Source organism: Aquarana catesbeiana, linkage group LG04 (assembly GCF_042186555.1).
Source record: "Aquarana catesbeiana isolate 2022-GZ linkage group LG04, ASM4218655v1, whole genome shotgun sequence".
NCBI lineage: Eukaryota > Metazoa > Chordata > Amphibia > Anura > Ranidae > Aquarana > Aquarana catesbeiana.
This window is the reverse complement of record NC_133327.1, coordinates 174,533,685-174,557,895: the sequence shown is the minus strand read 5'-3', so window position 1 is coordinate 174,557,895 and position 24,211 is coordinate 174,533,685.

The following is a 24,211-nucleotide window of genomic DNA, read 5'->3' as shown; positions in this document are numbered from 1 at the left end:
TCACACAGCACACAGGGACAAAGCTGAGGCTGTCAATTACAGGCTGTGTGCTGGAGCTCCCTCCCCTGTCACCTCTTTTACTGTTTGGTGTCAGGAAAACTTGTCAGAAGTGAGGCATACAGATAGCAGACAAATAAGGCAGCAGACAAAAATTACACTTAGTGCTCTGAATTGAGACAAGTACACACTATAGAGGGATATTCTTTGCTCATATCTCATGTCTGAGGTTTAAACCACTTTAACCTGTACTAGTAGCAACACAGTCTATACAAATAGAGATGTGGTAAAACTAAGGCCCCATGCACACTGGGCATTTCCCCAGCTCTTCTAAATGCCAGGGGAAATGCAGAGTAAAAAAAAACAAAATATTTTTGCAAATGCGCTTAGGCATGTAAAGCATTGGGCATTCATTCAAGTCATTGGCCAAAATATTAATTTATTCTGGCCATTGAAATGAATGTGAATGCTCATGCGCTTAATATGCCTAGCATTAACACATGTATAGACGCGGTTGACGTTAAAACACCCCTCTCCTGAACTCGCTGGCTCTGGATTTTTTTTTATGCCTCTAAATGCTCCTGCCACTAAATGCTTGTACATGCCTATCTGTGCATAGACACATAGGCTAACATTGAAGGCTTTTAGAGGCAGAAAAAATAAAACCAAATTCCTCTAAAAGCAGCAGTTAAACCATCCTGTATGCTTGAAGTCTAATGCCGCACACAGACGATCGGACATTCCGACAACCAAACCGTGGATTTTTTTTTGACGGATGTTGTCAGAAATTGCGACTGTCAAGAACGCGGTGACGTACAACACGTACGACGGCACTATAAAGAGGAAGTTCAATACCAAGTGCGCCACCCTTTGGGCTCCTTCTGCTAATCTCGTGTTAGTAGAAGTTTGGTGAGAGACGATTCGCGCTTTTCAGCCTCGTGCTTTTCAGTTCGTTACTGCTCTTCAGTTTGTGCTTGTGGGTTGGTATCTGTTTTTCAGTGCGTGTTGTCAGTTAGTATCTGTTTTTCAGTGCCTTCTTGTCCACTCGTTTCTGATTTTCAGCTCGCTCTTCTCAGGCCTTTCTGATTTTCAGTGCATTCTGTTAGTTCGTTCTGACCAGCCGACCATTTTGAAGCCATGTTGCGGGTACGTACTCATCATAGAGTTCATGCTGTGCAGGGGCTTGGTGTTGGGGTTCTTACTTTGACCCAAGCCCAGTCCATGAACAGGGAGAGGAGGAGTTCATGGATGAAGAATTGGTTGCTCCAGCATGACAAATTCTCACACATGCCTTTGTTGTGGGAGATCCAGGAGAATAATCCTGATGATTTCAGGAATTATCTCTGGATGACGGACCCCATTTTTCACAGTCTGTTGGCTTTGCTGTCCCCTTATATTACCAAGCAGGACACCTGCATGCGGCAAGTCATCACTCCCAAGCAGAGGCTCGTCGCCACCTTGTGGTACTTGGCGACGGGGAAAAGTCTGCAGGACATCAAGTTCTTGACAGGCATCTCCCCCCAGGCTCTGGGAATCATTATTCCAGAGACCTGTTCTGCCATCATACAGGTCCTGCAGAAGGACTATTTAAAGGTAAGTCTCCTTTACTATCACATTCTATGTATTTAATGTTTGCTAATGTATTAAATTTATTTCATTATTCCATAATTACCATGATTGTAATATGTTGTGAATGTCTCCTTTGTCCTCATGCATGCTGTAAGCTATTAATGCTCCTTTTTTGTCCTTCATGCATATTTGCCTTCACTAACCTCCCCAGCATGCTATCCTGGGACAATACACACCTAGCCTAGCCACTTAACAATGTATTTTGTCTGCTCCATTGTAGTGCTTACCCTAAACACCCCCTAAAATGTGTTTAAATGTTATTTTTGTCCTTAAATTCAGGCAGAGTGCAAGAGGCTTTTTTGGGGGGGGCCCAAACTCATTTGGAACCCCCCCAACCGCTAAGTGAACCGATACCAATCCTCTATCTGCTGACTTTGCCAAACCCATACACACTATACCTACCTCTTTTTTGGTCAGGTTTATGGATGAATTCACCAAAGCATGTAGTGCAAGGGCCTGCCTAAATACTTTCAAATGGTACTGTTTAAAGCTTTTTCTCCTATTATCTTGATAGGTAATTGCAGAATGTAAAAATGTTGTTCAACTTATACTTATGTTGGCCAAGAATGTTTGTGTCTAATCTGCTTGCAATGTGCAAAAGTACTATTTTTTTTTCTTGTTTGACTCCGCAGTTTCCTTCAAACCCACAGGAATGGCAGATTGTCGCACCACAGCCCAGTGGTGCAACTTTCCTAACTGCGGAGGGGCAATAGATGGGAAACACGTCCACATCGTCCCACCCCTCAACTCAGGGTCATACTTTGAGCAGCAGTGACTCTCCATGCGGGGCTGTTGTACGGGCAATGGTATGTTCAGACTGTTTTGCCACTAATGGGCTTTTAGACTGATTAGTCACCTGTGCCCGGATTGTCACAGTGGCCCTTGCACTGTCGGAAGCTATCTTTGACTGTGCCTCCCTCCAAGTTAACTCTAATCCACCCTCTATTAGACATGTGCATTCGTTTTCATCCGAATGCATTTTCGTCCGAATTTCGGGTATTTTCGTTATCGTTGAACGTGCAGAATCCGAAACTCGAAAGATCCGACATAAACAAATGCTTTATTTTCGTTTTCGTTGTGACAACAGTTCGATATAGATAGGAGATTCGACATGAGGCTGACAATAGTGATCTGTGTCCATCGGACCTGTGGTCGAATGTGCCTAACCTTAGCTCTATTAGTCCAAGATTATTCTACATAGAGAGAAAAGATTCGACATAGAGAGAAAAGATTTGACATTATAGAGACAATAGCAAAAATGGTCGAATGTGCCTAACCTATCTCTATTAGTCCAAGATTATTTGACATAGAGAGAAAAGATTCGACATGAAGATTTGACGAAGCATACAACATTAGAGTTCTACTATAGCTTGTAGGCGGAACATTCGACCGGAAATGTACGATTGCGGCGTCGTACAGTTTAGCTGCTCCGTTGAATCTTCTTAGAACAATCGACAGACACCATAAGCCTTCAATGACAGATTCGACCTTAATTATTTTGGATTTTCATGCATTTTTTAATGAAACGAAATAAATGAAAACGAATTGCGAGAGTAACTAAATAAATCTATTTTTTGGACGAAAACGAAATTCCAAAACAAAATATTTCAGTGTGCACATGTCTACCCTCTATTACATCCAGCCCTTGCAATTATCTTTTTATGGATATGTTTACAGTGTGAGATGGTCACTCACAATCCCCCTTGTCCGTCATGGGGGGAATTTGTTGGGTCCTGTCGCTAGTCGTTTTTGTCCAATCGGACCACTCCTCCTGAAGAAGCGGTTGATACTGCGAAACTGGAAGAGGAACACCATATACTCCACTCCAATAGAAACTTTACGGGTGAACCCGTTAGTAGTTAGTTACATGTGGTGTATATATTTTTTAACACTCCTGTATGTTTTTTATGTAATAAAATTTGAATTCTACCTAATAATTTTGTCATTGTATCAGTACCGAGATAGTCCATTCAATTATCTTAGGTGGTTATATGTATTGGTCAGCCTCAGCAACTGCCCCCATTTTTCCACATCACCTAAAATAAAAAAACACACCATGTATTATAAATATGCAAGCATACATCTATTACCTGAAGCCGTGGTCTCAGACACTGACCTGTTGTGGTCACTATTTCGCCCAATTCATGTACCTCGGAATCCACATCTTCAGGTTGTGGTGTGGGGATTTCCCCTTCTTTAGGAGGTGTGGTGTTCTTGGTGTCCTCTGATGTCCTGAGTCTTTTCTCCCCTATGTGAATAAAAAATAAGGTATACTTAGCACACAGATATTTGAGGCAAGAAATAGTAATATGAAGCATTGCTTGGAAGTGTCATACAATTGTCTGTTTTGGCAGAGTTCCAAGCTGAAGACATGATTTTTTCCCTTTCTACAAGCTGGAATACTTACCTTTTTTGGTAAAGTTTCACACATGAAGACACCCCTAGTATCCACTGGAGCACCTGTGTGGGACATCCTAAAAAGGGTGTTCTGGTGTCCCACACTAGTGCTCCTGTGTCCAGATGTGTAAACAGCTGCTGAGTGTCCTCTACTTACACTGAATCAAGTTTGCATTCCATTCTAGTTTAAACACATCTAGACAACAATGTAATAAACTTCTTTTAATACAAATAGGCCTAAACAAATGTAGTTAACCTGCATCTGTCAAAAACAACGTATTAGTTTACTACAAACGATTACTGTCCCCACGAACCGGAAACTTACCATTTTATATGCCATTTTAAACTGTACAACAGTAAAGAAAAGCACATGGAGCAGCATGCAAGTAATAATAATAATAGGAACACACGACAAAATACTTACTTTTTTGCAGCACTCTCTTGATCCTTCTGTACTGATCCTGCTCCCTCAATTTGAGGTCTGACCATTGTTTCCTGTTTTTGCAAAAGTTGGAGAGTACCAGTACATTAGTCACACACCTTCCTCTTGTCATGTGGGATACCTTGCAGAAAATTTATTGATGTAAGACTATTATGATGCCCTCACAAAAATGCCCCTGCACAATATACTTGTAGATTATGATATATACATATGTGTTTTGTATATTGATATAATATGTTTTTCTACTAGACATTTGGCTCTATGCGTTTGTAAATTCCCTGATGAAGGACAGCAAGCAAGAAACGATCGTCTTATAAAGTATCCAATTTTTATATTCTGATAGGATTGTATATTCCACATGAACTCATTTTTTATATTTTTGATATGTTTTTGTATATTTAATAAAATCATATATATATTTTTACATCAATACTTTGTTGGTCTCAGTCACCTTAAAACTCCTATTTTTTAGGAGGTTGTTTTTTCCTTTTCCAATTTGGGATGTGGTGACTGTAAACCAACCAGTCTTCTGTGAATTTTGGGGTTTTCTTCTCGACCATTGTTTCCTCAGTTGCTCCTTAGATCGTCATACCCCAAAATTTTTCTGCAGACTTTTCACAACTTTAGTCATGATTTTGTGCTTTCTCATATTTGGGTTTTTGCACGGTCCATATTTCCCATCATAGTCGGCCCTCTTCAAGATGTCCACCATCTCCACCATCTCTACAAAGGCCATATTTGAGGCCTTAAATCTCCTCCTGGATCGGGACGTTTCTGGCTCCGGGCTTTCCTCATCGTTCCTGCTCTCCTCGGCATGCACCTGCTCTGTCTCCACCATGTACTCTCCCACTGCGCCCAAAAAGAAGGGGTCAGGAATATACTAGAAAGAAGGTTAGGGGCAGAGTTTCACACATGCGCAGTGTATATTAAGCATAACACGCGTGCGTCGTATGTATGATCTGTCAGTGGAGGCCGGAGTAGCGTAAGCGCCGATCGTGCTAACGACGGTACAATTTTAACTTGGGGCATCAGTGGCCTATACTGCTTTTAGATTGAGGCCTATATTGGGACATGATTAGGAGAGTTTAGCCTGACATTAGGGTTTGTCTTGTGTTGTGTCTTGCAGAAAATATGGATAAATTCAATGACCATGATTTCCTCCCCAACTTCCTTGATAAATACAGAGAGCTGCCCTGTCTGTGGCAAGTGAAACACCCATTTTATAATAACAAACTAAAGAGGAAGGCAGCGCTGGTTCAATTGTTGGAATTGGTGAAGCCAGTGATTCCCACGGCAGATATCAACTATTTGTAGTGCAAAATTGGTGGCCTGAGGAGCACATATAATAGGGAGCGCAAAAAGGTCCAGGATTCCATGAGATCAGGAGCAGTAACAGATGACATTTATGTCCCCAGGCTGTGGTACTACAACAGACTACGGTTTTTGTCAGACCAGACTGAAATCCGGCCATCACTCTCAACCCTTCCTTCCACCTCAGATGAGGCTTCCAACATACAACCTGGGCCTTCCACCCAGGAAGATGTGGAAGAGCCCAGCTTGAGCCAGGTATAGCATTGTTCAACATGTTTCTTGACAAAAAATGAATGATGTTAACTAGATGTTATTGATCACTAATTTCAGATTTAACAAAGTGGTTTACATATCAATAGACAGTAGTAGCCAAAAATGATTGGGACAAGAATGAAAAATGCTGGCGTCAGAAGGATAGTCTTTTCTATTTGTTAACATTCAATTTGCTACAGTCATGAGCTCAAAATTGTGTGTGATTGATGACCAAAAAACTAAAACTATGTCCAATTTTCATACACAGGAAAGTCTCAGCCAGGAGGAGGCCATGGAAAGTGGCAGCCAGGAGGTGGTGGGGAAAGTGGCAAACAGGAGGTAGCCATGGAAAGTGGCAGCCAGGAGGTGGCCATGCCCAGTAGCCTGACTGAATCCCAGGTTCCTCCCCTCCTCCTTCCAACAAAAAGGCCCAGGAAGGGGAGGAACGTGGTGGAGTCAGCATTCGGTTTGATTCAGCAGGCTACTGCGGTCCTCACAACAACCCCCAGTTGCCGTCATACTGGCCGTCATACACACAAGATGCCTTTGTGTGTATGATGGCCAGTAAGATGCAGGAAATGGAGGTGGGCCAACACATCATCAGTGAGAAGCTCATATTTCAGGTCCTAAAAAAGGGGGTGATGGGCAAACTCACAAAAAAAAGTCACGTATGTGAGTTGGACCATACTCCTCCTCCACCTCCTGCCACAACTTCAACATCACAGCCACAGCCTGGAAGGAAGCGTGCAAGGAAGTCTTGAGAGTGTTGGCCTGGGTTCGGTCTTGTCTAAGAAAAAGACACAGGCTGTTGTAAGACCACAGCCTGGGGACATATATGTCATCTGCTGCTGCTCCCGATCTCTCAGAGTCCTGGACCGGATTGTGCTCCCTATTAAATCGACTCCTCAGGCTACCAATTTTGCCTGTCAAATAATTGATGTCTGCACTGGGGTACAAAGGCTTCGCCAATTTCAACACTTTATCCAGCGTTGCCTTCCTCTTTATTTTGTTATGACCCCTAATAAATTTCTAATTTAAAAAAAAAAAATCCTTGGCTATGTGTTTTACTTCAAGAAGGATAGTTTGTTTGTGAGTAGGCAGGTAAATTTCAAAAATACAATGTCAAATTAACAAGGGACACCAACACCAGCCAACCTCTTTGAGGTTAAAAAATAAAAGATAATAACGGTTTTGTGGTAACTTGACACACAAAATGACAAAAAAGATTATGGAGATCACTAGAAAAAAAATCAGGAGATCTTGATAAAAAAAAGGAGATATCTATAAAAAAGAAAATATAAACATTATTCTGGAGATATGGCAAAAAAAAAAAAAAAGATTATTCAGGAGTTCACGAGAAATAATAAAGAAATCAGTTTGTCACAACTCTGTGTGAATATCAGCAGCAAAATGACTTCATTATTCTAGCATTATAAAGAAGAAGAGAATGTGCTGTTTTAAAAGATTAAAAACTTTGCAGCATGATGAATGTGCTATCTTCATTACGAAGAGCATGCGTGGAATTTTGTGCGTCGGAATTGTTTACACACACTCGGAATTTCTGACAAGTTTTTTTGCTCTCAAACAGTTATCGGAAATTCCGACAGCAAATGTCCGATGGAGCATACACACGGTCAGAATTTCCAACAGCAAGCTCACATCGAACATTTGTTGTCAGAAATTCTGATCGTCTGTACGTGGCATAAGGGTTAAGGTTACACATGAAATAAATTTTAAGAAAAATTGTAACACTTTACATATTTGCCCAGAAAAGCACACACAAGCTGCCAAAATGTGAACATGTATGCTAAGGAAATGGTATTTAATTACTTTCAGCTTCTGGAAAACCATTGAAAGTTTTCACCTTTTGTTAAGGTAACAGTAAAAGTTAATTTATTTTGTCTTACTAAACAGTCTAGTCCTCTGGAAAGGAAACCATAGTGGGGAAGAGACTGTTCTCTAAAATGAAAATCCTCCAAGAAAATAAAAAAGGAAGATGCATCCAATGCATTTACGCATTTACATCTCTATTTTAAAACCAAACTCCAACTTTAGGCTTCATTCACACCTGAACATCACGTTTTTGCCTATTTTTTCTGAGCGTGTTTGTATGCACGCTTTTATACAGCATTTTCCAAGCATTTTGGAGCTTTGGTATTTTTATATTAGCCAATAGAGAAAACTATTATCTGTTACAATTGTTGCTATGTGTTTCTGCTTTTAGCTGCTTCAAAAACACACCAATCTTCCCAAATCAAGCTAAAAAATTAGCTCCAAAATGATTTTGAGCTTTAGGTGTTTGGCTTTGGCCATTTTGGAGTGGAGTGGAGTGAACCACCAACATAGAGAATAATTCAAGGTACACACTCAGGTGTGAATGGGTCCTGAAAGAGAGTGGCACCACATAATGCCCACTGCAACATTTTAAAGGGTCTTTCTCTTTGGCGCTGCTTTCTAAGGCTCCATTTACACCTGAGCTTCAGTCATTTTTATTTGAGAGTTTTTAAGCATTTTTGGAAGTGTATTACAAGCATTATAGAAGCATATTACAACCATTTTACAGCCTCAGGCATTTTTGCAGAAAGCAGTAGGGGGAGACAATTATGCCGTGTACACATGGTCAGACTTGCCAACGGGATAACCTCCATTGGAATTTCCGACGGAAAAATTTAGAACATGCCGACAGAAAAAGTTCGATGGGGCATACACACGGTCGGAATATCTGACCAAAAGCTCCCATCGGGCTTTTTCTGTCGGAAATTCCGACCATGTGTACGGGGCATTAGAGGTGGAGAGCTGCTTTTTGAGCAGAAAATGTGTGACGAAGCGCTCATAAAATATTCAAGTCACGTGTTTTCAGGTGTTTCTATTGAAGTCTATGGGGCCAAAAATGCTTGTAATCTGTCAAAAACAAGCTCATGTACTTTTTTGAGCAACAGGGCTTTCACACTGGAATTAAAGCAGCGGCACTTTCGGGTCGGTTTGCAGGCGCTATTATTAGCGCAATAGCGCCTGCAAACCGCCCCATTGTGAAAGGACCCTTAGAGAAGGTGAAAGAGGGAGAGACAAATCCTTGAAATCCATCCCTAAAATCAACATTATAGGTCCTATGGCAGACCTTGCATGTTTGTCCATATCACACCAACCAATCAGTACTGCTCCCAAAATCACAAAAAATATATACACAAATTAAACCCAATAGAAAATAAAATTAAAGGAAAAGTGCATGAAAACAAAAAAAAACATACATACCACCCTATATGGCTGCAGCATCAGTTTGCAGCTGCCCCTCACTTGCTCTAAACCCAAGAACTGAGCAGTCACAAAACTGCTGATAGGATTGATATCCCTGGAGGTGTTTGTAACATGGAACATGATTTGGCATTGCTGGAAGATTGGTCAAAGAAGTGGAAACTGCAGTTCAATATTTCTAAATGTAAAATAATGCACCTGGGGAAAGAGAATCCCCTGAGAGAGTACAACATTTGGGGTCAGTGGTAGTGCATCCATAGAGGGCGCAGGAGCACCACCCCCTCTCTCCTGCACCCGTCAATCTTCAATAGATAGATTCATGCATTGCATGAATCTATCTATTGTCGCCGCTGCCGCCCCTTATTCAGGTGTCCGGCCCCTTGACGGGCGCTGGGCATCTGAATTACAGCGGCGGGGGTGTTTTTGGAAGTGCCTGATTAGAGTCGTCGGTGCATTGTTGTGCGTTCACTGCTTACGAAGTGCTGTGTTAGGGAATCAAATACATTGCTTCCCTAACACTGACCCGTCTCTCAGCCAATCAGGTGCACCAGGTCTGGTTACCTGTCACCTGATTGGCTGAAGCAACAGGTGCTGTTATTGGATGCCTATCGGCATCCAATCATAGCATTAGAGGATGGGAGAAGACATCAAGGACTCGGAGGGAGTGTGGAGGAATGCGCTGACCCAAGACAGGTAAGTGACGGACGGGGGGGGACACTGGCAGCATTTGATGGGGCAAACTGGTGGCAATTAATGGGGCAAACTGGGGGCAATTGATGGGGCAAAGTGGCGGCAATTGATGGTTACAGTGGCTGCGCTTGATGGCACAGTGGTGGCAATTTATGGGTACAGTGGCTGCGTTTGATGGTACAGTGGCTGCGCTTGATGGCACAGTGGGTGCATTTGATGGGCACAGTGGCTGCTTTTAATGGGCACAGTGGTGGACATTTATGGGTACAGAGGCTGCGTTTTATGGTACAGTGGCTGCCTTTGATGGCACAGTGGCTGCGTTTGATGAGCACAGTGGCTGCGTTTGATGGGCACAGTGGCTGCGTTTCATGAGCACAGTGGCGGCAATTGATGGGCACGGTAGCTGTGTTTGGTGGGCACAGTGAGGCTGCAAATGATGTTTTATTTTTCAGTTTGCGCCCCCCCCCCCAAAAAAAAAAAATTTTGAGCACCAGCCGCTACTGTTTGGGGTACAGTGTTAGCCAGCACTACAGAGGAAAAACATTTTGAGGTAATTAGTTCAGATGATTGCAAAATGAACAAACAGTGTGACCAGGCAGTGGGCAAAGGGAATAGAATTCTAGGATGCATCACTAGAGGGATCACCAGAAGGAGGAAGGAGGTCCTGGTTCCCCTATATACTGTAGATCAGGAAACTTCAAACTACGGCCTTCCAGCTGTTGTGGAACTACACATCCCATGAGGCATTGTAAAACTCTGACATTCACAGATATGACTAGGCATGATGGGAATTATAGTTCCTGAACAACTGGAGGGCCATAGTTTGGAGACCCCTGCTGTAGATCTTTAGTGATTTAGAATACTGCATCCAGTTCTGGAGACCTCACTTACACAAAGATATTGATAAAATAGAATAAGTCCAGAGACAGGTAACAAAAATGGTGAAAGATTTGGGGGATAAAATATATCAATAGCGACTTCAGGAACTTAATATGTACAGTCTGGAGGAAAGAAGGGAAAGGGGAGACATGACTGAAACCTTTAAATACATCAAGGGGGTGAATAAGGTTCAGGAGGGCAGTTTTTTCAACTTGCAATCAAAATCAAGAAAACGGGGACATGACTTCAAACTAACTGGAAGAAAGTTCACAACTAATCTTAGAAAGTATTATTTTACTGAAAGGGTAGTTGATGCTTGGAATGAACTACCAGCAGAGGTAGTGAGACAGTCAACAGTAAATGGCTTCAAACATGCTTGAGACAAACATAGATCTATAGTCAGACAATTAAGTTAACGGAAAAAAAAAATTGACTACTCAGTTTTTTTCTGCCATCACTTTTCTATACTTCTATGTTTCTATGCTGACCACTCAGTTCTCAGGTCCACTTTGAGCACAGAGTGGCTACTGTCAGTCGCTACACTGTGCTCCGCCCATCCAGCACTCACTGGAGCAGCTGGCTCAGGCTCTCAGTGGTACTGCAGCGTGCACACTTCTGTGACCCACAAGGGAAGTATGGCCAAAAGAGCTCCTTATTTACGAGGATTTCATATGCTTACCTACAGTGCCTTGCAAAAGTATTCACCCCCTTGGCTTTTTACCTATTTTGTTACATTATTAGTTTAATGTTTTTTTAATCTGAATTATATGTGATGGATCAGAACACAATAGTCTAAGTTGGTGAGGTAAAATTAGAAAAATATATACATAAACCTATTTTTCAGAAATAAAAAACTGATAATTGGCATGTGCGTATGTATTCACCCCCTTTGTTATGAAGTCCATAAAAAGCTCCGGTGCAACCAATTACCTTCAGAAGTCACATAATTAGTGAAATGATGTCCGCCTGTGTGCAATCTAAGTGTCACATGATCTGTCATTACATATACACACCTTTTTGAAAGGCCCCAGAGGCTGCAACACCTAAGCAAGAGGTACCACTAACCAAACACTGCCATGAAGACCAAAGAACTCCCCAAACAAGTAAGGGACAATTTTGTTGAGAAGTACAAGTCAGGGTTAGGTTATTAAAAAAATATCCAAATCTTTGATGATCCCTAGGAGCACCATCAAATCTATCATAACCAAATGGAAAGAAGATGGCACAACAGCATACCACACCAAAACTCACGGACCGGGCAAGGAGGGCATTAATCAGAGGCAGCACAGAGGCCTAAGGTAACCCTTTAGGAGCTGCAGAGTTCCACAGTAGAGACTGGAGTATCTGTACATAGGATGACAATAAAGCGTATGCTCCATAAAATTGGGCTTTATGGCAGGGTGGCCAGAAAGCCATTACTTTCAGCAATAAACAAAATGGCACGTTTTGAGTTTGCAAAAAGGCATTTGGGAGACTCCCAAAATGAATGAAGGAAGGTGCTCTGGTCTGATGAGACTAAAATTGAACTTTTTGGCCATCAAAGAAAATGCTATGTCTGGCACAAGTCCAACACATCACATGCCCCAAAGAACACCATCCCCACAGTGAAACATGGTGGTGGCAGCATCATGCTGTGGGGATGTTTTTCAGCAGTCAGGACTGGGAAACTGGTCGGAGTTGAGGGAAAGATGGATGGTGCTAAATACAGGGATATTCTTGAGCAAAACCTGTACCACTCTGTGTGTGATTTGAGGCTAGGACAGAGATTCACCTTCCGGCAGGACAATGACCCCAAACACACTGCTAAAGCAACACTTGAGTGGTTTAAGGGGAAACATGTAAATGTGTTGGAATGGCCTAGTCAAAGCCCAGACCTCAATCCAATAGAAAATCTGTGATCAGACTTAAAGATTGCTGTTCAAGAGCACAAACCATTTAACTTGAAGGAACTGGAGCAGTTTTGCAAGGAGGAATGGGCAAAAATCCCAGTGGTAAGATGTGGTAAGCTCATAGAGACTTATCCAAAGCGACTTGGAGCTATGATAGCTGCAAAAGGTGGCTCTACAAAGTATTGACTTTAGGGAGGGTGAATAGTTATGCACATTGACTTTTTCTGTCATTTTGTCCTATTTGTTGTTTGCTTTACAATAAAAAAAACATCTTCAAAGTTATGGCCATGTTCTGTAAATTAAATTATGCAAATCCTCAATTCCAGGCAACAAAACCTGAAAAATGCCAAGGGGGTGAATACTTTTGCAAGGCACTGTATATCTCCTCTAATGTGAGTTATTCATCTATATTTAGGTTACCATAAATATTAGGATCCTTTTAGAACTAGCAAACCATTTGAGCAGGTGCTTCTTGGACACCATAAGAAAGTAAAAAATGAATGTACTTGCCCAGAAATATTTTGAATGTAGCATATTCTAATTGTCTGTACTCTGGAAATCACACACTACAATTAAATACGGCTGTCTTGGCCAGCTAAAAAGACTTAAAACCTGCTGTATAAAACACTTTTTTTCAGTGATCAGTAGGGCTGCAAACACCCTTTAATGTCCTTCCAATAAAAGTAGCAGAAACACATTTCCCTAGGTCCACACTCCTCACATTCCTGCACTTCTTATGACATTATAAAGTGGTTCCCCTCACAGCAGTGTGCAGGCCAGGGCATCTGAAATCACCCTAGTGCTAAATAAAATGCTTAATAATCTTTAAAGCTGCCCACCGCACCATTTCCTGCCAGTTTGCAGGATGTTGTAAAATGTTACAATGCCTAATTAGGGTTGTCCTCACACCTCAGCAGCACATAAAAGGGAAGGTTTACCACAAGTCCATGTAACTGAAGCTGCTTGAAATTCTCTTACTATTGCAATTTCCAATCAGTTATTGTTGGCAATTACTGAAAGAGTGGCTGGAGTGATTTATTGGCACATAATTATTTCTGCATATATGCACTACTAACAGAAAAGATTAAAACATACACAGGAATCAGCCAAATATATATATGTATCTATGTGACAATTTTTTAAATACGTGCAAATATATTGTATTAACATTATTGTACCTGCCACGTTCTGTTTAAGTCAATAAATTTACAATGGGTTCCTCTGGCAAACATGAAAGCCACAATAACTACTAGTCATTAAAGTCTAATGCCTCGTACACAAGATCGCACATTCTGACAACAAAATCCATGTTTTTTTTCCAACGAATGTTGGCTCAAACTTGTCTTGAATACACACGGTCACACAAATGTTGTCGAAAATTCCAAATGTCAAGAACGCAATGACGTACAACACGTACGACGGCACTATAAAAGGGAAGTTTAATATCAAGTGCGTCACCCTTTGGGCTCCTTCTGCTAATCTCGTGTTTATCTCGTATTAGTAGAAGTTTAGTGAGAGACGATTCGCGCTTTTCAGCCTCATGCTTTTCAGATCGTTACTGCTCTTCAGTTTGTACTTGTGGGTTCGTATTTGGTTTTCAGTGCATGTAGTCAGTTCACATTTGTTTTCCAGTGCGTATTTTATAGTACGTATTTGATTTTCAGTGCGTTCTTGTCCACTTGTTTCTGATTTTCAGCTCGCTCTTCTCAGGCCTTTCTGTTTTTCAGTGCTTTCTGTTAGTTCGTTCTGATCAGCCAACCGTTTTGAAGCCATGTTGTGGGTACATACTCATCGTAGAGTTCGTGCTATGCAGGGGCTTGGTGTTGGGGTTCTTACTTTGACCCAAGTTCAGTCCATGATCAGGGCGGGGAGGAGTTCATGGACAAACAAATTGGTTACTCCAGCGTGAGCAATTCTCTCACATGCCTTTGTTGCGGGAGATCCATGAGAATAATCCTGATGATTTCATTAATTATCTCCGGATGATGGACCCCGTTTTTCCCCATTTGTTGGCTTTGCTGTCCCCTTATATTACGAAGCAGGACACCTGCATGTGGCAAGCCATCACTCCCGAACAGAGGCTAGTTGCCATGTTGCGGTACTTGGCGATGGGGAGAAGTCTGCAGGACATTAAAGCGGAGTTCCACCCTAAAGTGGAACTTCCGCTCATCGGATTCCTCCCCCCCTCCGGTGTCACAATTGGCACCTTTCAGGGGGGAGGGGGGTTCAGATACCTGTATAATACAGGTATCTGCACCCACTTCTGGGTATAGCTAGCCGCAGAGTCCCCGCCCACCCCCGTTGTGTTGTGGGAAATACACAGTTCCCAAAACACAACGGGGACCAGTGTAGACGCGCAGCACGACCTGCGTATGCGCAGTAGGGAACCGGGTAGTGAAGCCACAACGCTTCACTTCCCGATTCCCTCAGTGAGAATGGCGGCGGCAGCACCCGAGGATCGAGGGACGGTTCGGCCTCGGGTGCCGACATCGCTGGACCCCGGGACAGGTAAGTGTCCTTATTTTAAAAGTCAGCAGCTGCAGTATTTGCAGCTGCTGACCTCTAAAAAAAATTTTTAGCGAAACTCCGCTTTAAGTTCTCGACAGGCATCTCCCCCCAGGCTCTGGGTATCATTATTCCAGAGACTTGTTCTGCCATCATTCAGGTCCAGCAGAAGGACTATATTAGGGTAAGTTTTATCCTTTAATGTGATTATCCTTTAATCACATTCTATGTATTTAATGTTTTCTAATGTATTGTATTTAATTCATCATTCCCTAATTACCATAATTGTAATATGCTGTGAATGTCCCCTTTGTTCTCATGCATGCTGGAAGTTTTTAAAGTTTCTTTTTTGTCCTTCATGCATATTTGCCTTCACTAACCTCCCCAGCATGCTATCATGGGCCCGTACAAACCTAGCCTAGTCACTTAACAATGTATTTTGTCAGCTCCATTGTAGTGCTTTACCCTAAACACCCCCTGAAATGTGTACAAATGTTATTTGTGTCCTTAAATGCAGGCAGAGTGCCAGAGGCTTTTTTTGGAGTCCCAAAATCATTTTGAGCCCTTCCTTCCCCCAATCGCTAAGTCAACCGGTACCAATCCTCTATCTGCTGACTTTGCCAAACCCATACACACTATACCTTCCTCTTTTGTGGTCATATTTATGGATGAATTCACCAAAGCATGTAGTGAAAGGGCCTGCCTGAATACTTTCAAATGGTACTGTTTAAAGTTTTGTTCTCCTATTATCTTGATAGGTAATTGCAGAAAAAGTGCTTCAATTTGGACAGTGTGTATTCATATTTTTGTATTATGACACTTCTTACCTGTCCAGTGGGCTGCCAGTAGTGTAAGTAATGAGGGGCTGGCCAAAGTTAAACACATTATTTATGCATTCAGTTCTCAATAAAGTGGAGAGGGTTACCTGTCCAAAACATCTCCCCCCTAAAAATTTTACAGTGGGCCATCAGAGAGGGTGAGGAATCTGATAAGTGTACTTTATATATTTGTCTTTAAATACTCCTTCAAATCAATATTTTACTAATGTTGGCCAAGAATGTTTGTGTCTAATCTGCTTGCAATGTTTATGTGCAAAATTACAATTTTTGTTTTTTTCTTGTTTGACTCCACAGTTTCCTTCAACGCCACAGGAATGGCAGACTGTGGCTTCCTAATTTGCCCAGCGGTGGGACTTTCCCAACTGCGGAGGGGCAATTGATGGGAAACATGTCCACATAGACCCATACCCCAACTCGGGGTCATTCTATTACAACTATAAGGGGTTTAATAGTATTGTGATGTTGGTGGTCGGCGATATATGAGTTTCTCTATGTGGACCTGGGGAAGAATGGCCGGATGTCAGATGGTGGAGTCATGGCCCAGACCAAGTTCTACAGACGGCTCCAGAATGGTGGCTTGGGATTGCCAGGTGCTGAAGATATCTTGGAAGGACTCCCATTTGTCTTTGTCACTGATGAAGCGTTTGGGCTTGGTGAACATCTGATGCGGCCGTTCCCGATGAGGACCTTCGCCCTGGACCAGAGGGTTTTTACCTACCGGCTGAGCCAGAAGAGTGGTGGAGAAGGCGTTCGGGATAATGGCCAGCCGGCAAACTTCATATCAGTGAAGGAAGGATGAATGGAAAAATACCAAGACATTCTTCATAAAAATCTGCTGCCACCTACCAGGATGATGAAGATGAAACAAGTGTGGACATTTTAGCAAGACAATGATCCCAAACACAAAGCCAAGGAAACTCTCAATTGGTTTCAAAGAAAGAAAATAAAGCTGCTAGAATGGCCCAGCCAATCACCTGACTTGAACCCAATAAAAAATCTATGGAAAGAACTAAAGATTAGAGTTCATAGAAGAGGCCCATGGAACCTTCAAGATTTGAAGACTGTTTGTATGGAAGAATGGGCCAAAATCACACCAGAGCAATGCATGCGACTAGTTTCTCCATAAAGGAGGTGTCTTGAAGCTGTCATTACCAACAAAGGATTTTGTACCAAGTATGAAATAAATTTCAGTTAGCGTGTTTAATATTTTCCCTGTGTCATTCCATTTTATTACACATAACTTAATTTCTGAACTTATTTATTTTGGCTTCTTTGTATGTCTGGATTGCATGGGTTGTTACTGACATGTAGTCAAAATATGAATGTCAATGACAATAGTACCTTTAGAAATAGATTTACCTGGAAAAATGGTGACGCGTTCAATACTTGTTTTACCCGCTGTATAACAAAAAAATTGTCAATGGTATATTTAGAAAAACAAAAGGAAGCAAATAAGAGAAGGCCATTGTTAGGGTTTACATACAATTAACATGTTAATTTTAATCTCAAAATCAACTTTGAGTGTCCATTCAGACTTCTACGACTTGTCGCATGACAAGTTGCACCCCATGTTTTCCAGTGAGTACAGTACATATCTGTGCAACTTAAAATCACAGCGACTTTAAAGTAGTTTCTGCACTACTTTGGTCTGACTTCCATGTGACTTGAGGGCCATAGACTTCAATGTAAACCCTCAAAAGTCACATTAAAGTTGCACCTGTGTGCTTTTAGACATGTGCCATTCGTTTTGGTTTTGCTTTGTTATGTTTCCTTTATTTGTTTTCTAACGAATTCCAAATTTTCAGAATGATTGGAACTGTGTAAGAAATAGCTGGTTGTTAAGAGGCAAACGCCGTGTTCTTAACAACTGATGACTCATTTTTCATTGCTGGCATTCTTTTGTTTACATTCAGCTGTCAAAAGGGAAACCCGCTGACAGCTGATGAGTCATTGATTGTTAAGGATGCGATAGCCAGCTTCCTGGGCTGCTCCTTAACAACCAGCTATTCTTCACACAGAATTCGAATTGGTTGAATTCCAATCATTCTGAAAATTTGGAATTCATTAGAAAATAAAGAAACCAAACTAAACTAAATGAATTTTTCAGTTCTGCACACGTTTAGCGACTTTGTAGAGCACAAACAAAATTATCACATTGGTCAAAGTCGTAGCAAAGTTGCAGTCATCCAAAGTTGCATCAAAATCTAATCAAAGTCACATTAAAGTTGCATCAAGTCGCACTGTAAAGTTGCAATGGAAATCGCACAATTGTTAAGTCACACGAGTCTGAATGGAGCCCAAACCTTTTAGATCTGCAGCTTTCATTTAAATAAGGTTGGGAGATCCTGCCTTGCTTAGGGCACTTTCTGTTATAAGGTTCTCTATCCCTGTGTCCCAGTTGTGCTCCTGTATTTTTACCCTGTCACATCCTAATCCAGGGGTAGGCAACCCCCGGCACAGGTGCTGCAAGCGGCATGCAAAGCCTCTTTTGCCAGCTCTCGACTCCCTCCCCATCAGCAAAGCAGCACAGGGAAGTGTTGGTGAGACACTAATGGATTCCAATTTCAGAATTCCCCACACCGCACCTGCACTGAGGGGGAGGCACTGTGCCCCCACACATTGTAAAAGATGGGAAACATTGTTTGGCTCTCTAACTTTGCTGTAGCTGCGATTGTCAGATTTTGTGAAAGATGAGGACTATCATTGGCCACTGCTGAAGCCACGTAGACACCTGCTAGCCCCGTCCACCATCTGGAGGAAGAAGACTTGCTTGGTTGCCACTACCAATCTCAGAAAGGAGAGATTTCACTGTGATTGAGAAAACCACAATCAGGTGACAGTTTGTGGAATTACTGTTGAGCTTCTGGGAACTTTGTTGAAACTATTCCTGAACCTTTGTGTCACTTACTACTGAACCCCTGCACTCTGTGTCCCTTTAAGCCACAGTCGGTATTCAGCACAATGAAAATCACACCCAATCACTTTTTCTCAGCTGTGAGGCACCAACTTATGATCCTGCACACAGGCCCACTGCTTTCAGAAAATGCACCTGACTGAGCGCATCATTGCGCATCCATTCCAGCGGTGGGGAAAATGAGCAGAAGGGGTTCAGAGGTGGGACAGAAGAGCAGGAGGGTACAGTGGTGGGGCAGATGTGCAGGAAGGGACAGTGGTGGAAGAGATGAGAAGGGGGTTACAGGGGTGGGACAGAAAAGCAGGGGGGTAGAGCAGTGGGGCAGATGTGAAATGTATTGGTGGGACAGCAGGGGGTTACAGTGGTGGGGCAGGAGAACAGGGGGGTACAAAGGTGAGACAGATGTACAGGAGGTACATTGGTGGGGCAAATGAGAAAGTGAGTTACAGTGGTCCGGCAGCTAAGCAGATGGGTTCAGTGTTAGGACAGATGAGAAGGTGATTCAGTAGTGAGACAAAAGAGCATGGGGATACGGTGGTGGAGCAGATATGCAGGGAGGTACAGCGGTGGGGCAGATGAGAAAAGGGGTACATTGATGGGGCAGATGAGCAGGGGGGTTACAGTGGTGGGACAGAAGAGCAGGGGGTACAGTGGTGGGGCAGATGTGCAGGAGGTACAGTGGTGGGAGGGAGGAGAAGGGGGTTCAGCGGTGGGACAGAAAAGCAAGGGGGTTCAGTGTTGGGCCAGATGAGAAGGGGGTTACAGTGGTGGGAAAGATGAGCAGGGGAGTACAGAGGTGGGGCAGATGTGCAGAGGGGTGCAGAGGAGAAAGGAGGTACATCGGTGGAACACATGAGCAAAGGGTTACAGTGGTGGGGCAGAGCAGCAGGGGGAACAGTGGTGAGACAGATGTGCAGGAGGTACAGTGGTGGAGCAGATGAGCAGATAAGTTCAGTGTTAGGACAGATGAGAAGATGGTTCAGCGGTAAGACAGAAGAGCATGGGGTATGGCAGTAGAGCAGATGTGCAGGGAGGTACAGTGGTGGGGCAGATGAGAAAGGGGGAACAATGGGGGGGATGAGAAAGAGGGAACATTGGTGGGGCAGATGAGCAGGGGGTTACAGTGGTGGGACAAATGAGCAGGGTGGTACAGTGATGGGGCAGATGAGCAGGGGGTTACAGAGGTGGGGCAGATGCGCAGGGGGTTACAGAGGTGGGACAGATGTGCAGGGCAGTACAGTGGTGGGGCAGATGTGCAGGCGGGTACAGTGATCTGAGGTGTGGAGTTGCAGGAATTGGGGCTGATCTGAGGCGTGAGAGTGTAAGATGTTAATTTCTCACTACTACTAAATCCTTTTCGTGATTGAGAGTGTGAAGTTGAAATTTTTGGGTTATAAAATCGGCATGCTCATTTTCTTTAAAAACATTTTTCAGCACACTGTGCTCAAAAGGTTGCCTACCCCTACCCCAATCTGATTGAAATTACTGATGACTAAGTCATAGCTCCCAACTGTCCCTGATTTGGAGGGACTGTCCCTGATTTGGAGCAATGTCCCTCTGTCCCTCTTTCCCCCTCATTTGTCCCTCATTTTGATCTAATCCAGCAGTTCTCAACTTGGGGGTCGATTGCAGATTTGCCAGTGGATCGCGAATGCTGGCCGAGACGGACCCGAAGTTACTGTGTTACGCCGGAGTCTGTCCGTCTCAGCCAGAGAGATGTCACTTCCAGGAAAGGAGAGACCGCACGGAAGTGACGTTCCGTCACCGCCATCTTGGTACTCTTGTCCGCAGTAAGGCTACACTTAGAAGTCGACAAGCGGACATCTTTTTACACCCACGGAAGTCCACTTGTGGCGACGAAACATCACTTCCGGTTAACACAGACGGCTTGCTGATTCTGATGGAACACCAGTGACTTTGGTAAGTCAGAGATACTAATTAAAAAAAAGCATTTTTGTACATCAAATGTAGCCACTGTGCCATCAAACGGTGCCACTGTGCCATCAAATGCAGCCACTGTGCCATCAAATGCAGCCACTGGGCCATCAAACGCCGCCACTGTGCCATCAAACGCTGCCACTGTGCCATCAATTGTCGCCATTGTGCCATCAATTGCCACCACTGTGCCATCTAACACAGCCACTGTGCCCATCAATTGCCGCCACCGTTCTATCAAATGCCGCCACTGTGCCATCAAATGCCGCCACTGTGCCATATCATATCATGCTCCCACTGTGCCCCCCGCCATCTACCCGGCACTTACCCTGTATCTCGGTGGGTGATTTTATTCATTTGTAACTTATATGTTAATTTTAAATAAATATTTTGCACTATATATTACAGATTGTTTTTGTGATTAATCACTACGCTTTAAAATATAAAAATTGTAAGAATGAAAATACATCCTGCATATGAGATATTTATATTTCGATTCATAACAGTCGCAAAATTACAGCAATGAAATGACCAACGAAATTAATTTTACTGTTAGGGGTCCCCACAACTTGGGAAATTTTATCAAGGGGTCACAGCACTAGAAAGGTTGAGAACCACTGATCTAATCAATATAGTTGTATATAAAATTCACTTTTTATCTTTCAAAAAGTGTTTCCCAGTGCTACAAACCTTTCATTATATTACTAAATTGCTGCCTTTGTACATTTTAAAAGCTAATATACAGGAATAGTAGTAGTAAAAAAAAAGTCCTTGTGGATTTAATTAACCTTTTTTTGGCTAATTCTCCTTTAAGGGGGTGTGGCGGGGGGGGGTGTTCTATGCCTACATATGTTTGTTAGTAGATGTCCCTCATTTACATCTCAAAATGTTGGGAGGTATGACTAAGGGGGTTATTTACAAAAGGCAAATCCACTTTGCACTGTAAGTGCAAACTACAAGTGCAAAGTGCACTTGAAATTGCAGTGAAAGTGCACTTGGAAGTGCAATCGCTGTAGATCTGAGGGGGACATGCAAGGAAAATAAAAAAAAGCATTTCAGCTTGCACATGATTGGAAAAAAGAAAAGTGCTATTGTTCTGTCTCTGACCCCATCAGAAAGATATCGTACTTCCTGTCCTTCACATCCTATGATCACAATATGCAATAAGGGTAAGTCTCACTAATTGAGGACAACACAGAAATAAAAACCTGACAGAGCTTGCTACCTGACTAAAAAAAAAAAGTGTAGGCTGGGATTGGCCTTTGCAGTTGTACTTCAGGTATATCAAACATTTCTAGCCCCAATAGGATGACCCCATTCTATTGCATTGGCAGTTTACACGCATCTAATACATAACTACAAAAAAAAAACATATTCACAATTATGTTATCATACCATTTGCCTGGTTATAAATGTCTTTCCTCTGTCATGCATTTTCCTAAAATATAATTAATTACCATGTATCTCAAGATTAATCAATTTCTTATTCCTAACATATTTTCATTAGGCAGCATTGACTCAAAGTAGGATTTTTTTTCTATAAAGGTATGTATTAGATGTGCTTAAAGTGGTTTTAAAAGTTCAGAGGTGTTTTACCATCATGCATTCTAGAAAACCTTCTGTATGCAGCGGCCCCCACCCCAGCCCCCCCCCTAATACCCACCTGGGCTCCTTCTCAATCCAGCAATGTGCACAAGAGCTGAGCTTCTCCCGCATCTCTCATTTCTCTTTGGCTGAGATTGCAGCGGGAGCCATTAGCTCCCATCACTGTAAATCACAGCCAGTAAGCAAATGAGGAGAGAGCAGGAGCGGGGCTGAACCATGGCTCTATTTGTCTTATGGACGCATAGAGCAGGGCTCAGGAGTGAGCACACACACCAGTGCCCACAGAGTCAGCAGCTTGCTACTGGGGGCACTGGCTGAAAAAGAGGAGTGCCAGCGGGGGACCCAAAAAGATAAGGATTGGGGCAGGTCTGTCCAAAATCACTGCGCAGAGCAGGCAAGTTTGTTTTTTTGTTTTTTTAAATAAATGTTTTTTTAACAAATGCTTAATGTCACTTTAAAATATGTATTTTGCTCATACATAATAACTGACTCAAAAATGTTGGCACTGCACAGACCATAATCATATAAACATCTACATTCTAAATAGCTTTACCTATTTTAAAACACACTGACAAATCTTTGACTGGATAACATCCAGAATAACATCATTAGTGGTACAGAATCAGCTGCTGTAATGGCAATAATGGAATAAGAAGTGTTTTAAAAAAGGAATGTATTTCTGTAAAGTCTGCTATATTTTTTTTAAGGCCCCCTGGTGGGTTATGCCATAATGTACTAGTATGCACAGCATATTAGTACATTATGGCAGACTTACCTGTCAAATGGTGTCCTCCAGTGCAGCGCTGGGACCGATTCATCAGGCCCTGGTGCTTCCATCTTTGCCTGGTCTTCCTTCCGGGTCCCATGCCTTCCGCCACTTGATAGGCCAGGCCATGTGCGCACGGGAGTCATGTCACTGCAGCACGGATCGGGGGCTGATCGATGCTGTAAATGTTCACTGAGCTGCGCTTTCCCAGGTGCATGAATGGGGGGTGGTACTCCTGAGGGGGGGTGAATTGTCCTGGGGGGTCTGTACTCCTGGGGGGGGTGAATTCTCCTGAGGGGGTCTGTACTCCTGGGGGGGGGGGTTGACCTGGGGGGTCTGTACTCCTGGGCATGAATTGTCCTGGCGGGCCTGTACTCCTGGGGGGTGAATTGTCCTGATGGGTCTGTACTCCTGGAGGGGTGAATTGTCCTGGAGGGGTCTGTACTCCTGGGGGGGTGAATTGTCCTGGGGGAGTCTGTACTGCTAGAGGGGGTTGAGTTGTCCTGGGGGGGTCTGTACAGATGGGGCTGGTTTGTCCAGGGGGGTCTTTACTGATGGAGGAGGGTCTGTACGGAGGGAGGACTATGGGGGGAGGGGGGTAACGCCATGTTTTTTCCCACCGGGTGACACCAACCCTAGTGACGCCACTGGTAACTGGGGACAGCTGATGTAAGGAGGGACTCTACTGGGAATGCCTGATGTAAGGAGGGACTCTACTGGGGACACCTGATGTAAGGAGGGACTCTACTGGAAATGTCTGATATAAGGATGGACTCTGCTGGGGACACCTGATGGCATTTGGTGGCAGGCGACATGGCAAGTGACACACTCGGGGCTCCCACTGATTCTGCGTTATGGTGAGTTGAACTATTTCATTTTATATTACAATGTAATAATAGAAATAATGCG